The following is a 24,486-nucleotide window of genomic DNA, read 5'->3' on the forward strand; positions in this document are numbered from 1 at the left end:
CCACCACAGAAATGATGAAGCCCAAAAAGGCAACCTGGGACCGGTGGAATTCACACTTCTCGAGCTTACAAAAGAGTTTGTTCTCACATAACCGTTGCAGCACCCGCTTGACATCCTGGATATGGGACTCCATGGAGGCAGAGTAAACCAGGATGTCATCCAAGCAAACCACCACGCACTGCTGCAACAAGTCACGAAAGACACCATTTATGAACTCCTGAAAGACCGCAGGCGCGTTACACAACCCGAAGGGCATCACCAGAGATTCATAGTGACCGGTTCTGGTGTTAAACGCGGTCTTCCACTCGTCCCCTTGCTTGATCCGTACGAGGTTGTACGCCGCCCTAAGGTCGAGTTTGGTAAAGACCGTTGCTCCCTTGAGGCGGTCGAACAACTCGGTAATCAACAGAATAGGGTAGGCATTCTTGATGGTGATTCGATTGAGACCCCTATAATTGATGCAAGGCCTCAATTTACCACCCTTCTTCTTTACGAAGAAAAAGCCCGCTTCTGCTGGGAAGGTAGACTTACGAATGTGCCCCCGGGAAAGTGCATCCGCAACGTACTCCTCCATGGCCTGATTCTCCGCAATCGAAAGAGGATACACCCTGCCACACGGAGGAGTGACACCGGGTTGCAAGGGTATGGCGCAGTAGTAAGGACGATATGGAGGTAAGGCACCAGCGCGCACCTTGTCAAACACATCCAGGTACTCCCTATAGTCGGTAGGCAACACAGAGTCCGAGGAGGCACACAACACCTTAACCGGCCCACGGATGCACCCGGCCCCACACTGTGGAGACCACGAGAGAATCTCGGCCGTTCGCCAATTAAAGGTTGGATTGTGCCTCTGGAGCCAGGGATAGCCCAACACCACAGAATAGTGCGGGGAAGAAATTACCTGAAAACAGGCCAACTCCCTGTGAACAGCCCCAATAGCTACTTCAACCGACAGGGTCTCGTGGGTAACCTGCGGCGGTTGCAGGGGCCTGCCATCTATCGCCTCGAGAACCAATGGGATAACTCGAGCCTGCAGGGGAATGGAGTACTGGGCAGCAAACGAGCTGTCCATAAACAACCCGCCGGCCCCAGAGTCTACCAACGCCTGGGTCGTCACCGAGCCCTCCGCCCAAGAGAGGACAACGGTGATCAGTGGTTTATCTTTGCGGAACACCGGGGACGAGGAAACTCCACCCAAGATCTGTCCCCGACAGGATCTCAGGTGCGAGCATTTCCCGGATGGACCGGACAGGACTGCTGAAAGTGCCCACCAAGGCCACAGTACAGGCAGCAACCCTCTCGACGCTGAACGGCCCGCTGTCCCTCGGAAAGGCGAGCAAACCCCAGCTGCATGGGCTCACCACCAGACAAGCCATCCCCAGGAGGCGTGGGAGGAGAGGGAGGAATGGGTGGGACAGAAAACGCAGGCGCCAGTCAGTTGGGAGGCCTTCGCAGGCGCTCCTTGAGTGAAGGCCTCTCCCTGAGCCTGGTGTCAATCAGGATTAGAAAGGAAATGAGTGCTTCCAGCTCCACAGGCAGTTCCTTGGCTGCATTCTCGTCTTTCAACGCATCTGAAAGACCATGAGAAAAAGCAGCCACCAGAGCCTCATTGTTCCAGCCCACGTCTGCCGCCAGGGTACGAAACTCTATGGCGTACTCGGCAACGGTCCGTGAACCGCAATGCATGTACATGAGCATCTTGGCAGCCGAGGCGGAGCGAGCAGGCACGTTGAATACCCTACGGAAGGCGTCGACAAAACCGGAAAACTCGTGAATCACCGGGTCATTCCTCTCCCATAAGAGATTTGCCCAGGACAAGGCCTTGTCTGAGAGCAGCGAGATTAGGAAGCCCACCTTTGACCTCTCAGTCGGAAAAACGTGGGGTATTAACTCAAAATAAATGCCCACCTGGTTGAGGAACCCACGACACTGACTTGGCTCACCCCCATAGTGCTGTGGAAGAGGGGCTGAACCAGTCATACCTCTGGGCACCGTGGGTGCAGCAGACGCAGCAGTAGGCGCAACAACTGGAGCAGCAGCAGGGGCGACCACAGGAGTGACAACCGGCCTAATAGCACCAGGAGTAAGGTGCGCGGTGCGTGCAAGCAGCGTCTGCAACGCCTGAGCGAACTGATCCAGCAGGAGATCCTGTTAATCACGTCTGGCGACTAACATGAGAAGCGAAGGCGTACCTGCACCGTCAGGATTCATGGCATTCGTATAATGTCAGGGCAGGAGCTGTGGAACGGATAGGCAGGCCTAATGGCAGGGTCACGCACCGACTGACGACAACCACCACCCACAGACTGGAGTCCCTCAGGGCGCGGAGTCTAAGCCTCAGGCTGCCCTTCACCAGGGCCCCTGATGGGGATGGACTTGATGCAGCCAGGGATCAGGTCGTGGCCCCCAAATCACCCCAGCTGTGGTAATGGCCGCCGCCAATGGCGTATAGCTGGTAGGAACCAGATAAGACAATAGCGTAGTCGGGCAGGCCGGGTCGATAACAGCGGGACAGACAGTACAGAACGGTAGACAAGAATATACAGGTAACAAGCCGGGTTCAGCAACGGGAGGTCAGATAAAGGGATAACGCTGAGAATAGTCTAGTCAAAGCCGAGTCAGTTTCCAGGAGAGCCACGAGAGTAGAAACAGAGCTTGCTGCAACACAAACATACAAGACACGAATGCAAAGAGCAAGTGCAGACAACAGGCTTAAATGTGATCAACCACACTCCTCTGTGGGATGGACCGCAGAGGCCTGAAAGCATAAAAGGCTCCCACCATGTTCTGCAGAAACCCAAGATGGATGCCAGCACATGGAGCAGCATAACCTCTGGGAAAAGGTAGGACCTTGACAGCTCATCTGCGGAAGGAAGCATGAAGTGCTCCAAAATCTCCTGGTAGACGGCTGCGTTGACCCTGGACTTAATGAAGCACAGTGGACCAACACCAGTAGATGACATGGCTCCCAAAATCAGCACAGACTGTGGAAACTTCACCCTGGACTTCAAGCATCTTGCAGTGTGTGCCTCTCCATTCTTCCTCCATACTCTGGGTCCTTGGTTTTCAAATGAGATGCAAAAGTTGTTCTCATCAGAAAAGAGGACTTTGGACCACTGAGCAACAGACCAGGTCTGTTTTTCTTTAGCCCAGGAAAGACGCTTCTGACATTCGTTGTTCAGGAGCTGCTTGACAAGAGGAATACGACATTTGAAGCCCATGTCTAGGATCCGTGTGTGGTGGCTCTTGATGCACTGACTCCAGCCTCAGTCCACTCCTTGTGAAAGTCCCCAACACTTTTGAATGGCCTTTCCCTGACAATCCTCTCCAGGCTGCGGTCATCCCTGCTGCTTGTGCACCTTTTTCTTCCACACTTTTCCCTTCCACATAACTTTCTATTAATGTGCTTTGATACAGCACTTTGGGAACATCCAACTTCTTTTGCAATTACCTTTTGAGGCTTTCCCTCCTTATGGAGGGTGTCATTGATGGTTTTCTGCACAACTGTCAGGTCAGCAGTCTTTCCCATGATTGTGATTCCTACTGAACCAGACTGAGAGACCATTTAAAGGTTCAGGAACCCTTTGCAGGTGTTATGGCTTAATTAGCTGATTGGAGTGGGACACTTTGAGCCGACAATATTGCACCTATTCACAATATTTCACAATATTCTAATTTTTTGAGATTGTGGATTTGGGGTTTTCATGAGCTGTAAGCCATAATCATCACAATTATGACAAATAATGGCTTGAACTATCTTGCTTTGTATGTAATGAGTCTATCTCATATATTAGTTTCACCTTTTAAGTTACATTACTGAAATAAATGAACTTTTGCACGATATTCTAATTTTTCGAGTTTCACCTGTATTCATTAGATGACAATGGGAACACCCATAAAAATTAAATGCTAAAAACTGGGAGAATAAAAAATAAAATAAAAAATGCAAAGGAAGATGATAATAAAATGTCCATGCATTGAAGATAAAATAAGATAAGAATAAATAGATTTGCTATGGTGAAAAAATCCTAGGCAATGAAATGGATAGGACACTAAGGCGGAGAATATATGACAATTTAGAGCTAGGAAAAAATAAAGAAATATAATTTTTAAAAAAAGAGAAGGTCCAATGGGTGGTCTCAACTATTATCAATAAAGCAGTTGAGATCCATATCAACATTGAGACCTCTGGGGTAAAGGGTGCCCATCTCGAAAATTCATTTGGATTCAAGTTGCGAGACTGCCCTTTTCCTCTCCAATGTGATTTGATCATGTCTATGCCCACAAATGTGAGGGTGGAGGGTTCTTTATTATGACGTCTTTTAAAGTGCTTTGAAAGCGAGTGATCCTTAAAACCTCTTTTTACGTTGTTCCCTCAATCTGTCACTTAATTTTCTTGTGGTATGTCCTGTATACTGTTTGCCACAGGGGCACCCCAAAAGATAGACCACATATCGGCTATGGCACGTAATAAACTTACCAATTTTGTATTTTTTTCCAGAATATGTTGAGGTAAATGAATGGACTTTCCTTTTATGATGATTATTGCACACACAAATAACGCATTTGTTACACGGAATAAATCCAGTAACATTGGAGAAAAAGGATAAGCTAGAGGGAGGGTTTACCACATTAGGGGTTATAACATTTCTTAATGCCATTGTTCTTCTGAAAGTCATCTCTGGCCTATCAGGTAATAATTTAGTAAGGACTGGGTCAGCCTTTAGTATACCCCAGTTTTTGTTGAATATTTTAGTGATCAGCTTATGTTGGATTGAGAAGGTGGTCACGAAAGGACAAGTTTTAGTCGGTCTCTGTATACCACTATTATTTAACATACCATCTCTGTCGGCTTGTGCAACTGACATAAGTGTCTTATTTAATACAGATTCACTATACCCTTTTTCTACAAACCTCTCTTTCAAGATGGAGGCTTTTGAGTAGTAGGTGTCAAGATCAGAGCAGTTCCTCCGAATCCTTAGGAACTGTCCTTTCGGTATGTTTGACAGCCAGGCTGGGTGGTGACAACTATCCGTAGGGATATAACTATTCCTATCTGATTTCTTGAAAAATGATTCTGTGATGATAATACTCTTAATTAGTGTTAAGTCTAGGAAATTAATCTGGCTAAGGCTATAATCAAAAGTTAGTTTGATGTTCAGATCATTGTTATTCAGAGTGCCAAAAAAGTTAAGAAGAGTCTGTACGTTGCCATTCCGTAACAAGAAAACATCATCGATGTAGCGTCTATAAAAAGGACAATTCAGGCCACTCTCTAGAATAAATAATGTCCTCCTCCCACCTGGCCATGAAGAGGTTGGCCAGGCTGGGAACAAATTTTGCTACCATAGCTACTCCGCGTGTCTGAAGGTAAAATTTGTTATCAAACCAAAAGTAATTGTTCGCCATAGTAAATCCTAAAAGTTGCAAAATAAAATCTTTCTGTATAGATGGAATGTTAGTAAAACCATCTAGATAAAATTTCAATGCTTCCATCCCATCTTTGTGATCTATATTACTATATAGAGAAGACACACATCTGCAATGACAAGAAATGTATCAGGATAGGCAGATAAATCTCGGCAATCATTAAGCATCTGCTTCGTGTCTTTCAGGTATGATGGGGTACCAGTTACAAGGGGCTGAAGACAATGGTCTATATATTGACCTATTTTGGAGCACAGTGACCCTATTCCACTAATTATAGGCCTACCTGGGGGGTTGATAGGATCTTTGTGTACCTTTGGTAGAATATACATAACTGGCAATTTTGGGTCTGAGGGACACAAGAACTCTTTCTCCTTTTTATTGATAATGTGGTCTTGATACCCCTTATTAATATTAGTCTTAAGTGCCTTTTTATATTGTATCATAGGATCTTTGGGTAGCAAACGATAGGTACTAGTGTCATGAGCGTTTAACTTTCAAAACGTCCAAATCTTTCAAGACCATTTCTTTAAACACATTAATATATGAATGTGACTGTTGGGGTGGGTTGAAAAGGGACGCATTTCTGAAGTTAGAGCATATAATGCCCCCTGAATCAGAAATGCCTTGTGAGGGTGTCAGGGTCCTGTCCACAGCAGAAGTTCTGGCGTTTCTGCCAATACTCTACATGGCCGCAGAAGGACACCTCAGCCTCAGTCTGGTGCCAGATGGCCTTTATAAGGAGACTCATCAATTCCTCTGGTTGCTGGATGATCTCTAGCTGGTTTGTTCCTGTTTCCTGTTACCTGCGACTTCCTGATTCCGACCCGGCTTGTACTTGGACTTGTCTGCTCTACTGACCCCCTGATCTGATTTCGCCTTGGCTAAAGGATACGCTCTCTCTCGCTCCTCCGTGCATGACCTCGGCTATCCCACCTGACCACGTTTGTTCTGTTCCCCACCCGGTACCTGACCTTGGCTCGAACTGACTATCCAACAAACATCCAAATCCTGGAAGGCTTGCATACCACGCACAGGCGCCTCCAGTCTGCAAACCTATCTCCATGCACCAACTGTGCTCCTGAGTGGACCACCAATCAGCACTTCTACAGGCGACCTGTGCAACTTTGTGCCTGACTCCCACTGTCCCACTTTCAGGGGAGTCTGGAAATTAGCCACAAGGGAAGCCCTCTCTCCATTGGCCTCCATCACAAGTACATGATAGAGGGAGGATTAAGCCCAGCTGGATTATTGGTAGGGTTAGCAAAATGTCTCTTATGTGTTAGCTGTCTAACAAACTTATTAATGTCAATATATTTATTGAATTTATTCAAACATTTCTTGGGGCCAAACTTAAGGCCCTTGTCCAATAAAGAGAGCTCCTGTTGACAATTCAGTTTTGCTCAGATTATAAATGCCCTTTCCAGCTATACCCGCCTTTTCTTTGGATCGATGGATCCTCTTTCCTCCTCTTTTTCCTCTTGTATTGCGCTTCTTTTTCTGGGTCTGCCTTGTTCTAAAAAATGATGCTGAGATGGTATATATTGCTCATTGGATCATGTACTCAGTTGTTCATCCATTCTACAAGGGGATGGGGAGGATTTGGATTCCTATATTGTTGAGGAGGGGGCCTATAAGGTGGTCCTCTCTGTCGGGGTCTTTGGGGTGTTCCATTATTCTGACCAACAAAGAAATTTGTGAAAAGAGATTCACAAGAAAGCGGCTACATTATGGACAGAATGCGATACTCAGAAAAATTTCCAAAAAATGATGCTTTATTACACATTAATGATTGACAATCGGGCAATCGCCCTGGTTTACCATCACCTCAGTATGAGACAATACACACAGACCTAAAACCACTTAAAATCACGCCAAGACCGGTCTGGTAATATATGTGCTGCAAAGGCTATGACAACCTTAGTCTAGAGCATTTGCAGCACCGCACATAGGTTACACTCTCTGTAGGAGGTGTTTTTCAAAAAATTGTACCATAGGTATATAATATCACATGCTATGCATATAGGCAAATACAGTTACCATGTGGAGAGAAACATAACCCTAAGCCAATATAAGGCAATGTGGGTAAAAAATTTAATGAAAAAAGGGGGATATACCCCAGTAATATAATTATGGATTCTTGCAGTACAACCCTGTAAAGGCACATGTGGTTGGGGCCCATCTACCCGTGGTAGACACAAATAGTTGCAAAGATTCATATAGATGAAAGAGTCCCTGTTGATGTCTTGATGGAAAGATGAATATAGATAGCAAAGGCCTGCTTTATATGGTTTCTTCACCACAACATGTGGACTACAAACCACTTTAATATTGGTAATAGAATGAGGCCCAATGGGTCTTCCGCCGGTTGCAATATATGTTGTATGCCTTGCATCTAGAAAATGCATCATAATGTCCCCATCCTGAAATAAGACAAATAATATGAGGATAGTCACTCTGGGTACTCTCACTCAGACGTATATATAGTGTAACAAGAAGCCTTTTTCATTATTCTTGTAACAGTCCACTTACCACCTGTGCCATGGGTAGTAAAAAAGAGAAATATCCTTCATAGGTACTGCTGTGTCTTCAGATCTGTAAGGTTTCTCGCGCATGCCCAGATTTGGTTGAGTTATATTGATGATATTTTCCTTATATGGAGAGGAACATCGGAGGAATTAAAACTCTTCCTGGAGGAGTTAAATCAAAACTCCTTCAATATTAGACTCACATATGTGTTTGATGAAATATGTATCTCCTTTCCTGACCTTGAAATTAGACTTGAAGACAAGAGGCTCCTCACTAAAACGTTCAGAAAACCAACTGCAGCTAATACCTTATTAGATGCCAGAAGTCTTCTTTTATCAAAAGCCCTTTTGCGATCCTCCTGAGCCTTAGCCATTGCCTCCTGTAACAGTTTATTGTTGGATGTGAAAAATTTTAAGGAGTCTTGGGCTGCCGGAACTGGGTTTTTTGGGATCAGGTCGGGCATGAAAGTTGGATGGAAACCATAATTGGTGAAAAACGGGGACTGCCTGGTGGTAGAGTGGTTTGCATTGTTGTAGGCGAACTCCGCCAGGGGCAAGAGTGCCAGCCAGTCGTCCTGCAAGAACGAGGTGTAGCATCTGAGATATTATTCCAACGTTTGGTTGGTTCGCTCAGTCTGCCCATTCGTTGTGGGTGGTAGGCTGAGGAAAAGGACAGTTCCACTTCCAGACTTTCGCATAGAGCTTTCCAGAATTTAGAAGTGAATTGAACACCCTGATCTGAGACTATATTTTTGGGTACACCATGCAGTCTCACTATCTCCCTGATGAAGACTTGTGCTGTCTCGGAAGCAGATGGGGTACTTTTCAGTGGAAGGAAGTGGGCCATCTTTGACAGGCAGTCCACCACCACAAAAATTGCAGTATGATTCTGCTATGGTGGTAGTTCCACTATGAAGTCCATGGAGATCATGCTCCATGGTCTGTCGGGTACCGGTAAAGGACGTAACAGGCCCCAAGCTTTGCTCTTGGAGGGCTTACTCCTGTTGCAGACCGCACAGGTACTTACATAAGCCTAGCAATCTTTGGCCATACTTGGCCACCAAAATGTGCGTTGCACCAACTCTAGGGTCTTGTGTACTCCGAAATGACCCGCCAACGGATGGTCGTGGCAGTAGCCCAGGACCAAGGTCCGAGCTCCTTCTGGTACCATGATCTGCTCCCCTTTCCATAAGAGACCCTCCCTACTCTGTATTGAGATTCCAGGTAAGTTGGGGGCTCCATGAATGCAGCCTGTAATTTAGACAGGAGCTCTGATTGTAATAATAGGAAATTATCTGCCGGCAGGATGGTATCTTGTTTGGGCATTTCTTTGGGGTCCTCATACATACGCGAGAGTGCGTCAGGTTTTGTATTCTTGGACTCTGGTCGGTATGTTATGTGGAAGCTGAACCTTGAAAAGAATAACGCCCACCTGGCTTGACGCGGTCTGAGGCGTTTAGCAGTCCTCAGATATTACAAGTTTTTATGGTCTGTGTAGACCAGAATGGGATGCAAGGCTCCCTCCAATAGGTATCTCCATTCTTCTAGTGCCGTTTTAATGGCCAACAAATCCCGATCTCCGATGTCATAATTCCTTTCTGACGGGGTAAGCTTCCTGGAGAAAAAAGCCACCAGATGCATCAGTTCCTTTACACCCTCTGTGACAGGATTGCCCCCACTGCATTTTCTGACGCATCTACCTCCAATATATAGGGTAGTGACACATCAGGGTGACTTAAAATGGGAGCTGTCATAAACAGCTTCTTGAGAGACTCGAAGGCGACCTGTGCCTCTGGTGTCCACTGAAAGCGTACTCCCATGTTTGTGAGTTGGGTGATAGGAGATACCAGGCCAGAGAGGTTCTTAATAAACTTCCTATAAAAATTGGCAAAGCAAATGAATCGCTGAACCCCTTTCTTATCTGTGGGTACCGGCCATTCCAGGATGGCCGAGATTTTTTGAGGGTCCATAGCAATTCCAGTGGTGGAAATGATTAACCCCAGATATAGGATGCTGGGATGTTCAAAACTAAATTTTTCTGCTTTGGCGTAGAGCCCGTGTTGGCGAAGTCGCTCCAACACGCTTCTGAAGTGACCTTGATGTGCCTCCAAAGATGATGAAAAGATCACGATATCATCTAGGTAAACAATTACAAAGATGTCCAAGAAATCTTTAAATATATCATTCACAAAGTGTTGAAAAGTGGCCAGTGCATTACATAACCCGAAGGGCATGACCAAATATTCAAAGTGACCAAACCGAGTGCGGAAAGCGGTCTTCCACTCATCCCCCTCGCGTATACGAACCAGGTTATATGCACCCCTGAGGTCTAGTTTGGTAAAAATAGAGGCTGATTTCAACCTCTGAAAAAACTTGGGGACTAAGGAAGAGGATAACAGTTTTTAACCGTAGTTTTGTTCAGCTCCTTATAGTCAATACAGGGCCCCAGGGATTTATCCTTTTTCTCCACGAAGAAGATTCCGGCCCCTGCCGGTGATGTGGACGGACGGATAAATCCCTTTCTTAGGCTTTCATCAAAATATTTCTTTAAAGTCCCCAACTCCCGTTCAGACAAGGGAAAAATTCAGCTGAAGGGAATTTCAGATCCCGGGAGAAGGTCAATGGGACAGTCATACGCCCTATGCAGGGGAAGGATGTCTGCTCCCCGGAGACTAAAAACGTCAAGGTACTGATGGCATGCGGTAGGAACCGTTTGTGCTAGCTCAGTGTCTGTGTTTACACAAAGCGGAGTCTGGGTGTCTGGTGGTGACCTGGGGTAGCAATTTTCCTGGCAATAGGGTGAACTAAACTGAACTGACCCAGTCCTCCAGTTAATTTGGGGGTTGTGTGCACGTAGCCAAGGAAGCCCCAAAATAACTGGGAATAGAGCGGATGCTATGGCGTCCAAGCGGAGGAGTTCCTGATGATGACCAGCCATTATAGTGCATATAGGAGGGGTCTCCCGATCTACCAACCCAGATTTAACTTGAGTTTCATCGGCCAAGAGGATGTTCAGGCTGTGCTCCTTGGTCAGTAAGGGAATCTGTTGCTACGTTGCAAATTTAAGATCAATAAAACAACTGCAGGCCCCTGAGTTAATAATGGCCATCACCTGCATGGTTCTTCTCACGAAGCTGAAATGAGATTGGTATGGCCAAGTGAGAGGGTTTATCTACACAGGCACAAAGGCAGGAGTCATAGCAGAAGTAATGGAAGAACACTTACTTAACTTCTCCGGGCAGGAACGTACCACATGGCCTGCTGCTCCACAGTATAGGCAAAGGTTGTTTACCCAGCGTCTCTGGTGCTCTTCAAATGTTAGGGAAGTCCGCATCAACCCCAGTTGCATAGGTTCGGCTCCCTCTCATGGTTAACCCTTGACTGGATCTTTCAGACCTCTGTTCCCAAAGCCTGCGGTCGATCTGAATTGCCAGAGTTATCAAACCTTCAAGGGAATCAGGCACACCTACTCTGGCAAGCTCGTCCTTCAACGGATCAGAAAGGCCTAAGCGGAACTGGTGACACAAGGCTGCGTCATTCCACTGGGTATCCCTGCACCAGTGCCTGAATTCTGAGGCATAGTCCTCTGCTGCCCGGCGACCCTGCTGCAAAGTATGTAGAACCACTTCAGCCGAAGCAGCTCGTTGCGGGTCATCATATAGTTCCACCATTGCTTTGAAAAATGAGGAAACTGAGTCCAGGTGCGAATGGGGGCTCTCCATCAGACAGTGGGCCCAGCCTTAGGATTCCCCCTGCAGTAAGGATATTACAAACCCCACTTTCATAGATTCTGACGAAAAAGTCCATGGCTGCAGGCTAAAGTATAATAGACAGGAATTCTGGATGGCCCTGAACTTCCCTCAATCTCCATTGAACCGCTCAGGCTTTGGCACTCGAGGTTCTGGCACAGGCATGGTGACCACTGCTCCAGTGGACGATCCTGCGGGGTCCCTGGCAGGAGTTGATCAGCCGGGGCTGATGGCGTGGTTAGGGTCTGAATTCATCCTTCCAGATGTGTATAGCTTTCTTGGAGAGTTTTGACAGCTTGGGTGAGTGCCGCCAGGTATTGGCATATCTTATCCAAGGGTGAGGGACCTCTTCCTGGCTCAGTCATGCCTGTATGGTTCTGTTAGGAGCTGACTGGCGGTAGCCTCTAGTGACCCACAGGCTGGAGTTCCCCGGGGCGCGGAGTCTAAGCCTCAGCCTGCTGATTCACCAGAGCCCCTGATGGTGGGGATGGACTTGAAGCAGCCTGAGACCAGGTCGCGACCCCCGAGTACAACCAGCTGTGGTAGAGGTAGCCACCAATGGCAGGTGGCCAGTGAGAGCCAGATGTGAAGAGGTAGTAGCGTAGTCAGACAGGCCGGGTCGGTAGCAGCGGAGGTAGACGGTACAGAGCGGCAGGCAAAAGGATAAACAGGTCACAGGCCAGGTTCAGCAACAGGAGGTCAGACAAACAGGAGAAGGCAGGAGAATGGTCAGACAAGCCAGGGATCAGGGCAGGAGAAGGTCACGATAGTCCGGGTCAGGCAGGTTAGGCAACAAGCAATCTCAGCACTAGGAACAGGAACAAGACCATACGGCACTTAAGCATTGCAGGAGCCAGCTTTAACTAGAGCGCCCTGCGCTGTCATTGATGACAAGCGAGTGCGCATGCGTGGCCGCAACTGCCGCCGCGGGCGCCCAGGTCCTAGCGCCCGCATGTTAGTGCGTTTTGGCAATCTGCGCTTGCGCAGACCTAAGCGCCGTGGCGATCCCTGACAGATTGTATTAAGGTAAAAAAAATCCTTCTGCGCTGAGGGCTGGTTTACACTATAGAAACTCAGTCCAGATGCGTTCTGGATGAGTTTCTGCATGCGCATTTTTGATGCGTTCCAGTGCGTTTGTGATGCATTTTTTATGCGTTCCAGTGCATTTGTATGCATTCCAGTTCATTTTCCCCCTCTTTTTCTTCAATTTAAACAGGGACATGTGCATTCTAGTGCATTTTTTGTGTGTTTTTGTTCATTCCAGTACATTTGGTACATTTTTGATGCGTTTTACTGTGTTCCAGTACAGTTCTGTGCAGAAAAAAAATGCAGCCTGTCCTACATTTTTTTGCTGCAACTGGAACGCACTGGAACTGCATGCACTGATGTGAACTATGACATTAACAACTATATAATCTACTTTCTGTGCATTTTGGATGCAGAAAAAAAAGCAACCGAAACGCATGGAGTGTGAACTGGTCCTTAGAACCACTTTAAGTTGTAGTAGTCATGAAATGCATCTGCGATGTCTTGGAGGGGGTTAAATAATTTTGCTCCGGTATGAGGATGGAATATATAGGATATCTTTTATTTAATTGAACTTGCATAAAAACCAACGCAAAATCCAGGAAAGTGAGGAATATGGATTCAATGGCTGCCTCCATAATTTTTGGGATTTACAGGTACTACATCCTCCAGTATTCAGTATACAATCCCTAAGAGAAGAATATGGTTGTGCACTGCTCAAAAAAATTAAAGGAACACTTTGAAAACACATCAGCTTCCAACGGGGAAAAATAACATGTTGGATCTCTATATTGATATGGACTGGGTAATGTGTTAGGAATGTAAGGATGCCCCATCATTTGATGGAAATGAAAATGATCAACCTACAGAGGACTGAATTCAAAGACACCCTGAAAATCAAAGTGAAATAAATTATGCAGCAGGCGAGTCCATTTTGCTGAAATGTCATTGCAGCAACTCAGAATGGTCCTCAGTAGTTTGTATGGCCCCCACGTGCTTGTATGCATGCCTGACAACATCAGGGTCTGCTTCTACTGAGACAACGGATGGTATCCTGGGGTATTTCCTCCCAGATCTGGACCAGGGCATCACTGAGATCCTGGACAGTCTGAGGTACAACCTGGCGGTGTCGGATGGACTGAAACATGACATTCCATAGGTGTTCTGTTGGATTTAGGTCAGGCAAACGTGGTGGCCTTTCAATGGTATCAATTCCTTCATCCTCCAGGAACTGCCTGCATACTCTCACCACATGAGGCCAGGCATTGTCGTGCACCAGGAGGAACCCAGGACCCACTGCATCAGTGTAGGGTCTGACAATGGGTCCAAGGATTTCATCCCGATACCTAATGGCAGTCAGGGTGACATTGTCTAGCCTGTAGAGGTCTGTCTCCCTCCATGGATATGCTTCCCCAGACCATCACTGACCCACCACCCAAACGGTCATGCTGAACAATGTTACAGGCAGCAGAACGTTCTCCATGGCTTCTCCAGACCCTTTCACGTCTGTCACATGTGCTCAGGGTGAAACTGCTCTCGTCTGTGAAAAGCACAGGGCGCCAGTGGTGGACCTGCCAATTCTGGTGTTCAATGGCAAATTCCAATTGAGCTCTAGGATGCCGGGCAGTGAGCACAGGGAGCACTAGAAGACATTGGGCACTCAGGCTACCCTCATGAAGTCTGTTTCTGATTGTTTGGTCAGAGACATTCACACCAGTGGCCTGCTGGAGGTCATTTTGTAGGGCTCTGGCAGTGCTCATCCTGTTCCTCCTTGCACAAAGGAGCAGACACCGGTCCTGCTGATAAATTAAGAACCTTCTACAGCCCTGTCCAGCTCTCCTAGAGTAACTGCCTGTCTCTTGCAATCTCCTCCATACTCTTGAGACTGTGCTGGGAGACACAGCAAACCTTCTGGCAATGACACGTATTTATGTGCCATCCTGGAGGAGTTGGACTGCCTGTGTAACCTCTGTAGGGTCCAGGTATTGCCTCATGCTACCAGTAGTGACATTGATCCTAGCCAAGCGTAAAACTAGTGAAAAACGGTCAGAAAAGAGTAGGGAAAAAAATGTCAGTGTCCTCCACCTGTAAAATCATTCCTGTTTTGGGGGTCATCTCATTGTTGCCCATCTAGTGCACCTGTTGATAATTTCATTAATACCAAAGCAGCTGAAACTGATTGAAAACCCCCTCTGCTACTTACCTGACCAGATCAATATCCCAGGAGTTTCACTGACTTGATGCTATACTCTGATTTAAAAGTATTTCTTTAATTTGTTTGAGCAGTGTACATTTTGCAGTGCATTTTTATGTGCTGTGAGCCTTTCAGAGTGCATAATTTTTACACACATTCCCACAATGCACTTGTGTGAATGAAGCCTCAGGCTTTTCTTCCTTTATTTTCACCTAATAAATCTACAAACAACATACTTCCCATCTTAGGGTGGCTATGCCTACCTCTGTATGAATGGAAGGATCCATGGTTGTCACCAAGAATGACTACTAAACATGTCTGCCTTTGTTAATCTCTATTGTATGGGGGTTGGGGACGTTGGTAGTTTACAGAATAAGGTATACATTGCTTCATACTTCCAGTTTAACTGGAAGTGACAAGAACACCTGCAGTTAAATGTTTATCAAGGTGGTAAAAATGGTAATTTTTTTTATAGTAGATCCCGTTAAGCAACCGTCCATGGCTTCCCTTATGTTTTCACAGATGAGCTATGGGACCCAGGATTCTTTTTTTAAAGAGAGGATTCAGTCTCCTTCATTTCTCCCCATATTTCCTGCTGGGAGAAAGCAATATAATGCTATCATTCAGTTAATGAAGCACTTTGGTTGGACCTGGGTTGGTATTGTGTATTCGGGTGATGAGAGCAGCCAACGTTCAAGTGTTGAGCTCCAGCAGATGATGGCACAAAATGAGATCTGTGTAGAGTTCACCCTGATAATCAAAGACATCCTCTTTAGTCATGACCAGAAAGCACTTGCCAGAATAATAACAAAGTCCAGTTGTACCGCTATCCTTGTCATTGGAAACCAAGAAAGGTTTCAGCTATTTTCAGAACTGACCAGTAAGACAGACCTAAGAAATGTCTTCATTTTTGTTTTTAACTTTCCAGACCATTTAGACTTTGTTAAAGTTGTCAGACTGAATGGCTCCTTACTGTTGCATCTCGGTAAAGCGGAGGTTCCGGATCTTAAAAATTACTTGCTGACTGCCAGCCCTGAGAAGTTTCCTGATATTCCCATTATAAAAAATATGTGGAAGATCTTATTTGATTGTTTGCCTAAAAAAATGAAAGAAAAATTTTGGGAGGAGTGCAATGGGACAGAGAGCCTCAGCACATTGCCGCAGATTTACTATGACGTGGAACATTTCCGAATTACCTTCCAGGTGTATGCCGCGGTCATTGCCCTAGCACATGCACTGCATGAGATGATTTATTACAAGTCTGGTGGAAAAATAGTTACGAGACGTGAACACTGGCAGACGTTGGAGGTAACACTCAGACTGAGCTACCATGTATTACATGTTATAGAGATAGGACTACTAAAACATAATAAAGCTCTAAGGGAACATAACTTTGAAGGGTCTCATTTATCAACGTCATTGTACAGTTAGTAGTAATTAGTCATAATCAACTGGACTTGTCCTGTAATGTTGAAGACACTTTGTAGATTATACAAGCCACTTATTTAATTCTGATGAGTGTCAGGAAGATTCCCTATCATTTACTGCACATCCACACAGGTAGCATATGCACCCCAATGTTAGGCAGTTATTGATTGTCCAAGAACAGGATAAGAGGTGTGAAAGATATGGATCCATCCTGTTCTGGTTACTTACTATAATGCCATTCTTGGTCTCATGTTGTCTGCATAGGTGTTACACTTTCAATAAACATGGCTGAAGGTGTGTATTGTTGCCAAAATGCCGGGATAGAGATGATGTAATGTAATATGTGGGAGACAGATGGTGCCAAAGTTCCCTACCCCTGTTTAACCACTTCAAGTCCGGACACTTTTACCCCCTTCCTGTCCAGGCCAATTTTCAGCTTTCAGCGCTGTCACACTTTGAATGACAATTGCGCGGTCATGCAACACTGTACCCATATGAATTTTTTTGCATTTTTTTGAGACAGATAAAACTTTAGTTTGGTGGTATTTATTCACCACTAGGATTTTTATTTATTTTGCTCTATAAATGAAAGTCCAAAATTTTTGAAAAAAAGTGTTTTTCATAAATTTTGGCCAAAATTTATTCGGTTATCTGTTTAGTAAAAAAAAATAACCCAAATTAGTTTATAACTAGAGAGGAGCGAAGTATTCAAAAATTCGATTCGGCTGATTCGCCGAATTTCAGGAAGAAATTTGATTCGATGCGAATTTATTCGCTACGAAGATAACTTATAAAAAGGGTTTCTAGGCTTCAGAGAGCCTTTAAATTAGTGCAGAACACTGTACCTTTAATTTAACTGCCCTTGGAGATGAGGAAGGAGAAGGAGAAGGATGAGAAGAAGGAGAAGGAGAAGGATGAGAAGAAGGAGAAGGAGAAGGATGAGAAGAAGGAGAAGGAGAAGAATGAGAAGAAGGAGAAGGATGAGAAGAAGGAGAAGGAGAAGGAGAAGGAGAAGGATGAGAAGAAGGAGAAGGAGAAGGATGAGAAGATGGAGAAGGAGAAGGATGAGAAGAAGGAGAAGGAGAAGGATGAGAAGAAGGAGAAGGAGAAGGATGAGAAGAAGGAGAAGGAGAAGGATGAGAAGAAGGAGAAGGATGAGAAGAAGGAGAAGGAGAAGGATGAGAAGAAGGAGAAGGATGAGAAGAAGGAGAAGGAGAAGGAGAAGGATGAGAAGAAGGAGAAGGATGAGAAGATGGAGAAGGAGAAGGATGAGAAGAAGGAGAAGGAGAAGGATGAGAAGAAGGAGAAGGAGAAGGATGAGAAGAAGGAGAAGGAGAAGGATGAGAAGAAGGAGAAGGATGAGAAGAAGGAGAAGGATGAGAAGAAGGAGAAGGATGAGAAGAAGGAGAAGGAGAAGGAGAAGGATGAGAAGAAGGAGAAGGATGAGAAGAAGGAGAAGGATGAGAAGAAGGATGAGAAGAAGGATGAGAAGAAGGAGAAGGATGAGAAGAAGGATGAGAAGAAGGAGAAGGATGAGAAGAAGGAGAAGGATGAGAAGAAGGATGAGAAGAAGGAGAAGGATGAGAAGAAGGATGAGAAGAAGGAGAAGGATGAGAGGAAGGAGAAGGAGAAGGATGAGAAGAAGGAGAAGGAGAAGGATGAGAAGAAGGAGAAGGAGAAGGATGAGAAGAAGGAGAAGGATGAGAAGAAGGAGAAGGAGAAGGATGAGAAGAAGGAGAAGGATGAGAAGAAGGATGAGAAGAAGGATGAGAAGAAGGAGAAGGATGAGAAGAAGGATGAGAAGAAGGAGAAGGATGAGAAGAAGAAGGATGAGAAGAAGGAGAAGGATGAGAAGAAGAAGAAGGATGAGAAGAAGGAGAAGGATGAGAAGAAGGAGAAGGATGAGAAGAAGAAGAAGGATGAGAAGAAGAAGAAGGATGAGAAGAAGAAGAAGGATGAGAAGAAGGAGAATTCCAAGCCGGCAAAAAGTGTATCTGCAGAGCTCCGCTATTTCTTAGGCTATTTCTGACAGTTCTGTGACATTAACTCCATACAGCGGTTGAAACCGCTGTATGGAGTGAATGTCACAGAACTGTCAGAAATAGCCTATTTCTGACAGTTCTGTGACATTCACTCCATACAGCGGTTGAAACATTGTATCTATTTGTTTCCATAAATGACATTCTGCAGATACACTTAGAGGAGCTCTGCAGATACACTTTTTGCCGGCTTGGAATTATTCTTATTTTCATCCTACTTCTTCTTCTTCTTCATCCTCATCCTCATCCTCTTCTTCTTATTCTGAGGATGAGGATGAGGATGAAGAAGAAGAAGAAGAAGAAGAAGAAGAAGAAGTAGGATGAAAATAAGATTAATTCCAAGCCGGCAAAAAGTGTATCTGCAGAGCTCCTCTAAGTGTATCTGCAGAATAGAGGAGCTCTGCAGATACACTTTTTGCCGGATTGGAATTATTCTTATTTTCATCCTACTTCTTCTTCTTCTTCTTCTTCTTCTTCTTCTTCATCCTCATCCTCTTCTTCTTCTTCTGAGGATGAGGATGAGGATGAAGAAGAAGAAGAAGTAGGATGAAAATAAGATTAATTCCAAGCCGGCAAAAAGTGTATCTGCAGAGCTCCTCTAAGTGTATCTGCAGAATAGAGGAGCTCTGCAGATACACTTTTTGACGGCTTGGAATTATTCTTATTTTCATCCTACTTCTTCTTCTTCATCCTCATCCTCATCCTCTTCTTCTTCTTCTGAGGATGAGGATGAGGATGAAGAAGAAGTAGGATAAAAATAAGATTAATTCCAAGCCGGCAAAAAGTGTATCTGCAGAGCTCCTCTAAGTGTATCTGCAGAATAGAGGAGCTCTGCAGATACACTTTTTGCCGGCTTGGAATTATTCTTATTTTCATCCTACTTCTTCTTCTTCTTCTTCTTCATCCTCATCCTCATCCTCTTCTTCTTCTTCTGAGGATGAGGATGAGGATGAAGAAGAAGAAGAAGAAGAAGTAGGATGAAAATAAGATTAATTCCAAGCCGGCAAAAAGTGTATCTGCAGAGCTCCTCTAAGTGTATCTGCAGAATAGAGGAGCTCTGCAGATACACTTTTTGCCGGCTTGGAATTATTCTTATTTTCATCCTACTTCTTCTTCTTCTTCTTCTTCTTCATCCTCATCCTCAGAAGAAGAAGAAGAGGATGAGGATGAGGATGAAGAGGAAGAAGAAGAAGAAGAAGAAGTAGGATGAAAATAAGAATAATTCCAAGCCGGCAAAAAGTGTATCTGCAGAGCTCCTCTATTCTGCAGATACACTTAGCGGAGCTCTGCAGATACACTTTTTGCCGGCTTGGAATTATTCTTATTTTCATCCTACTTCTTCTTCTTCTTCATCCTCATCCTCATCCTCTTCTTCTTCTTCTGAGGATGAGGATGAGGATGAAGAAGAAGAAGAAGAAGTAGGATGAAAATAAGATTAATTCCAAGCCGGCAAAAAGTGTATCTGCAGAGCTCCTCTAAGTGTATCTGCAGAATAGAGGAGCTCTGCAGATACACTTTTTGCCGGCTTGGAATTATTCTTATTTTCATCCTACTTCTTCTTCTTCTTCTTCTTCATCCTCATCCTCTTCTTCTTCTTCTGAGGATGAGGATGAAGAAGAAGAAGAAGAAGAAGAAGTAGGATGAAAATAAGATTAATTCCAAGCCGGCAAAAAGTGTATCTGCAGAGCTCCTCTAAGTGTATCTGCAGAATAGAGGAGCTCTGCAGATACACTTTTTGCCGGCTTGGAATTATTCTTATTTTCATCCTACTTCTTCTTCTTCTTCTTCTTCATCCTCATCCTCAGAAGAAGAAGAAGAGGATGAGGATGAAGAGGAAGAAGAAGAAGTAGGATGAAAATAAGAATAATTCCAAGCCTGCAAAAAGTGTATCTGCAGAGCTCCTCTATTCTGCAGATACACTTATAGGAGCTCTGCAGATACACTTTTTGCCGGCTTGGAATTATTCTTATTTTCATCCTACTTCTTCTTCTTCTTCTTCTTCATCCTCATCCTCATCCTCTTCTTCTTCTTCTGAGGATGAGGATGAGGATGAAGAAGAAGAAGAAGAAGAAGAAGAAGAAGAAGAAGTAGGATGAAAATAAGAATTCCAAACCGGCAAAAAGTGTATCTGCAGAGTTCCTCTATTTCTGACAGTTCTCTGACAGCTCCTTCACATGTACAGCGGTTGAAACATCTGTTTCCGAATAAAAACATCTGTATCCTAAATGGAAACTAATAGATACAATGTTTCAACCGCTGTACATGTGAAGGAACTGTCAGAGAAATGTCAGAAATAGCGGAGCTCTCTGCAGGGACACTTTTGCCGGCTGATCGGGAAAAATCCGATTCGCGCACCCGAAGTAGGCAAATATTCGGATTCGCCGCGAATCGAATTTTTCCTGAAATTCGTATCGAATTCCGGTTCGCCTGGTTCGATTCGCTCATCTCTATTTATAACCAAAACTTATAATTTTTCAAAAAATGTTTTACATTTTTATTTTATTTTTTTATATTATTATTTATGTTCTTTTTTTTTAACACACTGTCACCCTAGCAGTATAGTGTTACCATAGTGACACTGTGCTACTTGTGGGGGGTGATGAAGATTTTTTTTTTTTTTACACTGCTGGCAGCCAATCTGCTATCAGCCTGCTCTGCTGTGCCACCTACTGCCAGCCTGCTCTGCTGCAACATCTGCCTACAGTCAACTGCGCTACTCCAGCCATCCATCCAGCAAGTTGTCGGCTACTCCTGCAGACTACCAGATTGTTCAGGCACTCATACCTCACCATGCTCTCGTGGTTGCTTTTCTACCTTCAGTGGCCCCTGAGTCAGAGCTGTATGAGAGGTCTTCCTCTGCATGTCAGGCTCACTACCTAGGCTTGTGACACAGTCACAGCAGATGAACACTCCCAGCCACTGCCTCTACAGCTAAAGGAGGTAGTGGTTGAAAAGTGGTAAATCCGTGGCTCAACCACAAAGTTTTACTACCCCCAACGAGTGATCGAGCCCTAATAGCGCAGCCAGTAACAGTTCTCAATCACCACAGCACTAGCCACAGTGTCACAAGACCAGTGTAGCTAGAATTAGTGTTCCTAGTTTGCCTGCTTATGGACCACATTTCTGCCTGATGCCTGCACCGATCCTGTGCTCGTATACTGACCATGTCTCTTCCTGAGCCTCAACTGACTCATCTACACGTCAAATTGACTATGTTCCTGGAAGAACATTCTTTAGCTTCCTGTACTTCCTTACCAGTGAACATGGCGTTCCTGGGAGCAGCCATCTAACAGTAGGCCAGGCTAGGTTGGCTTATAGGAACAGAGACTGCTATACGTGACGCTAACTAAGCTGTATTCCCTGACCTCTCATAGAGAGGCAACCATTAAAGTATATTTTTGATACAATTGTTTGATTTGTGTGAAACATGAGATACAATGTCTACTACATAATAAGACAAGGCACTGAAAAAGTCTCACATATGTAGCATTGCCCCAGAAGGAGTAGTAGCATGTGTGTTGAAGGAGTTGCAGCAAGCTGTATGTGAGAAATATTTTAATAAATGTACAACTTTTTTTTGTTTAATTATATTTTTATTGAGTTTTTAAAGACATGCAACAGACAAGAAGTTGCATAGTATTATGAGACAACAGTAACATATCACAAATTAACAAAAGAAAAACGAAACAAAACCCATCAATGAAAATGCACAGATAGACAATGTCGTAGGATAACAGTGGCTTAACCGGTAAAATCAGACATCTGAATAGACATATTGGAGATAAAATGGTCCCATGGATCCCAAATGGCTTCAAAAAGGGGAACAAGGCTGGCATGTAAGGCACTTAAATACTCTATTGGTCTAATCTCACCAATAACTTTCAACAGTTCTGACCGTGAGGGAGGTGTAGTAGATAACCAGTGCATGGGTATGGTTCTCCTGGCCACTGATAAGACATGGGAAGATAGTTTCTTGGCAAACTTGGAGAGACCTGGAACAGGTAGGCCTAATAAAAAATGAATAGGATCAAAAGGGATATGAACCCGTAAAAGAAGCCGAAAAAGGCTTTGCACTTCACTCCAGAAAGGTGCAATGTGTTGGCAAAGCCAGAAAATATAAAAAAGGGTGCCAATTTCTCTGCCACATCGCCAGCAGACAGGAGAAAAATTTGGATTGCGGGCATGGAGAACCTCAGGGGTCTTGTACCAAAACATCAAACTTTTGTAAGTATTTTCTTTATATACCACACATGATCCTATTTGACTGATCTAGGGGCATATCTTGCTGAAGAGTATGGGGCCATTTCCGCATATAAAGATGTAGGTCTGTAGATAAGGGACAAGTGTCCTGTAATAGTTTATAAATGGAGGAAATAAGGCCCCATTGGCAAGGACCATGAATGCAAATGAGTTCAAAAGGAGTAGGCTTCTGTAGAGTCAGGGAAGGGATCTTGAAAGAAACAAATGTCTTATCTGCAGGTAAACATAATCTTGATGAGGAGGCAGGTGCACAGATTTTTGTAACTCTATAAAGGGTTTAAGCTTTCGAGACACCAGGTTTACCAGATGTCTCAGTTGAAATAAATTGGCTGTAGCCCAAGGGCAGATACAGGCAGGGGTTGAGCTAGCAGGGAGATTAAAATTAAATAGAACATTGGTCAGGGGCGAGCAAGGAGAAGTTAGAGAGAATTTACTGTTGCAGCGCCTCCATATGGACAACGTGAAGTGTATTGGCCCGAGCACTCTGTGTTTATGTGAGGCAATTTCAGTGGGGGTCATGGACCAGACTAGGGAACAAGGGTGTAATGGACATAGCTGAAGCCATTCAATCTCAGACCATTTATTAGGGGGACGCTGAGAAGACCAATAAACAAGAGTACGGAGATGAGTAGCCAAATCGTATGTCACAAAATCTGGAGCCCCCAGGACTCCCTGAGATCATGGTGAAAGGAGAACTGTGTGGACAATTCGGGGAGATTCATTATGCCAGATAAAGTGGAGGAAAGATTTCTGTAGAGAACGTAGCTTGGATATAGGGATAGGGACTGGAAGCGTCTCAAACAGATAAAAGAGTTTGAGCAGAATGGTTGGTCATTTTTAGTACATGAATCCTTCCGAGGAAGGAGATGGCAAGTTTGTCCCAAGATTTTAAGGATTAAGTAATGGATTGGAAAATGGGTGAAAAATTAGCTTCATAGAGGGAGTGGTAAGTGGAAGTAAGGTTAGTACCTAGATACCTCAAGGAATGGGAGCACCAGCGGTAAGGGTAATTTAATTTAAGGGAGGATAAAATGTCTGGGGGTATGTGAAGGGGTAACGCTTCTGTTTTAGTAGTGTTAACTTTATATCCGGACAAGGCATCAAAGAGTTGGAGAGTACGATGCAGAACAGGAAGCGTGGTATGGGGATCCATCAGTGTTAGTAGGATATCATCTGTGAACAAAGATAGCTTAAACTCATTATTGTGAGTACATATTGATACTAAGATTGGATCTGATAGTTATTGCTAGAGGCTCTAGACAGGGAATAAACAGTAAAGGGGAAAGAGGGTATCCCTGGTGCGTTCAATTAGACATCTGAAACGGGGGCGATAAGTACAAATCCATTTTGACCTGGGAAGAGTGAGTGGAGTAGAGGGCTGTCAAAGCATTTACAAACAAACCACTGAATTCAAATCTCTCCAGGACAAGAAACATATAAGGCTAGCCCAATCTATCAAATGCTTTTTGGGCGTCTAAGCTTAACAAGAGAGTGGGTTTCGGGGACTTGGTAAGATCGATCAAGTCAATGGTCCTCCTAGTGTTATCCCCTGTGTGTCTAGCTAGGACAAATCCCACCTGATCTCTGTGTATAAATTTGGAGATACTGTCAGGAATGGACTCGCCAATAGTGGTGGAACTCACCTGCCTTGTGGGTTGCAGTACCAGGACTGGCCAAACGGGTGCTCTCAGCAACCAGAGGCTCACTCCTGCAGTCAGCCAAAACACCTGAGGCTGATTGCAGGAGGTGCATATAAGGAATGGCCAGACTTGCAATCAGGGCCTTGGTGTATGTTTCCCAAGAGCCCCTGTACCTGCATTCTGTCTGCTTCCTGT

The sequence above is a fragment of the Staurois parvus genome, unplaced genomic scaffold (genome assembly GCF_062004578.1).
Source record: "Staurois parvus isolate SC_StPar_1 unplaced genomic scaffold, SC_StPar_1.0 ptg001043l, whole genome shotgun sequence".
NCBI lineage: Eukaryota > Metazoa > Chordata > Amphibia > Anura > Ranidae > Staurois > Staurois parvus.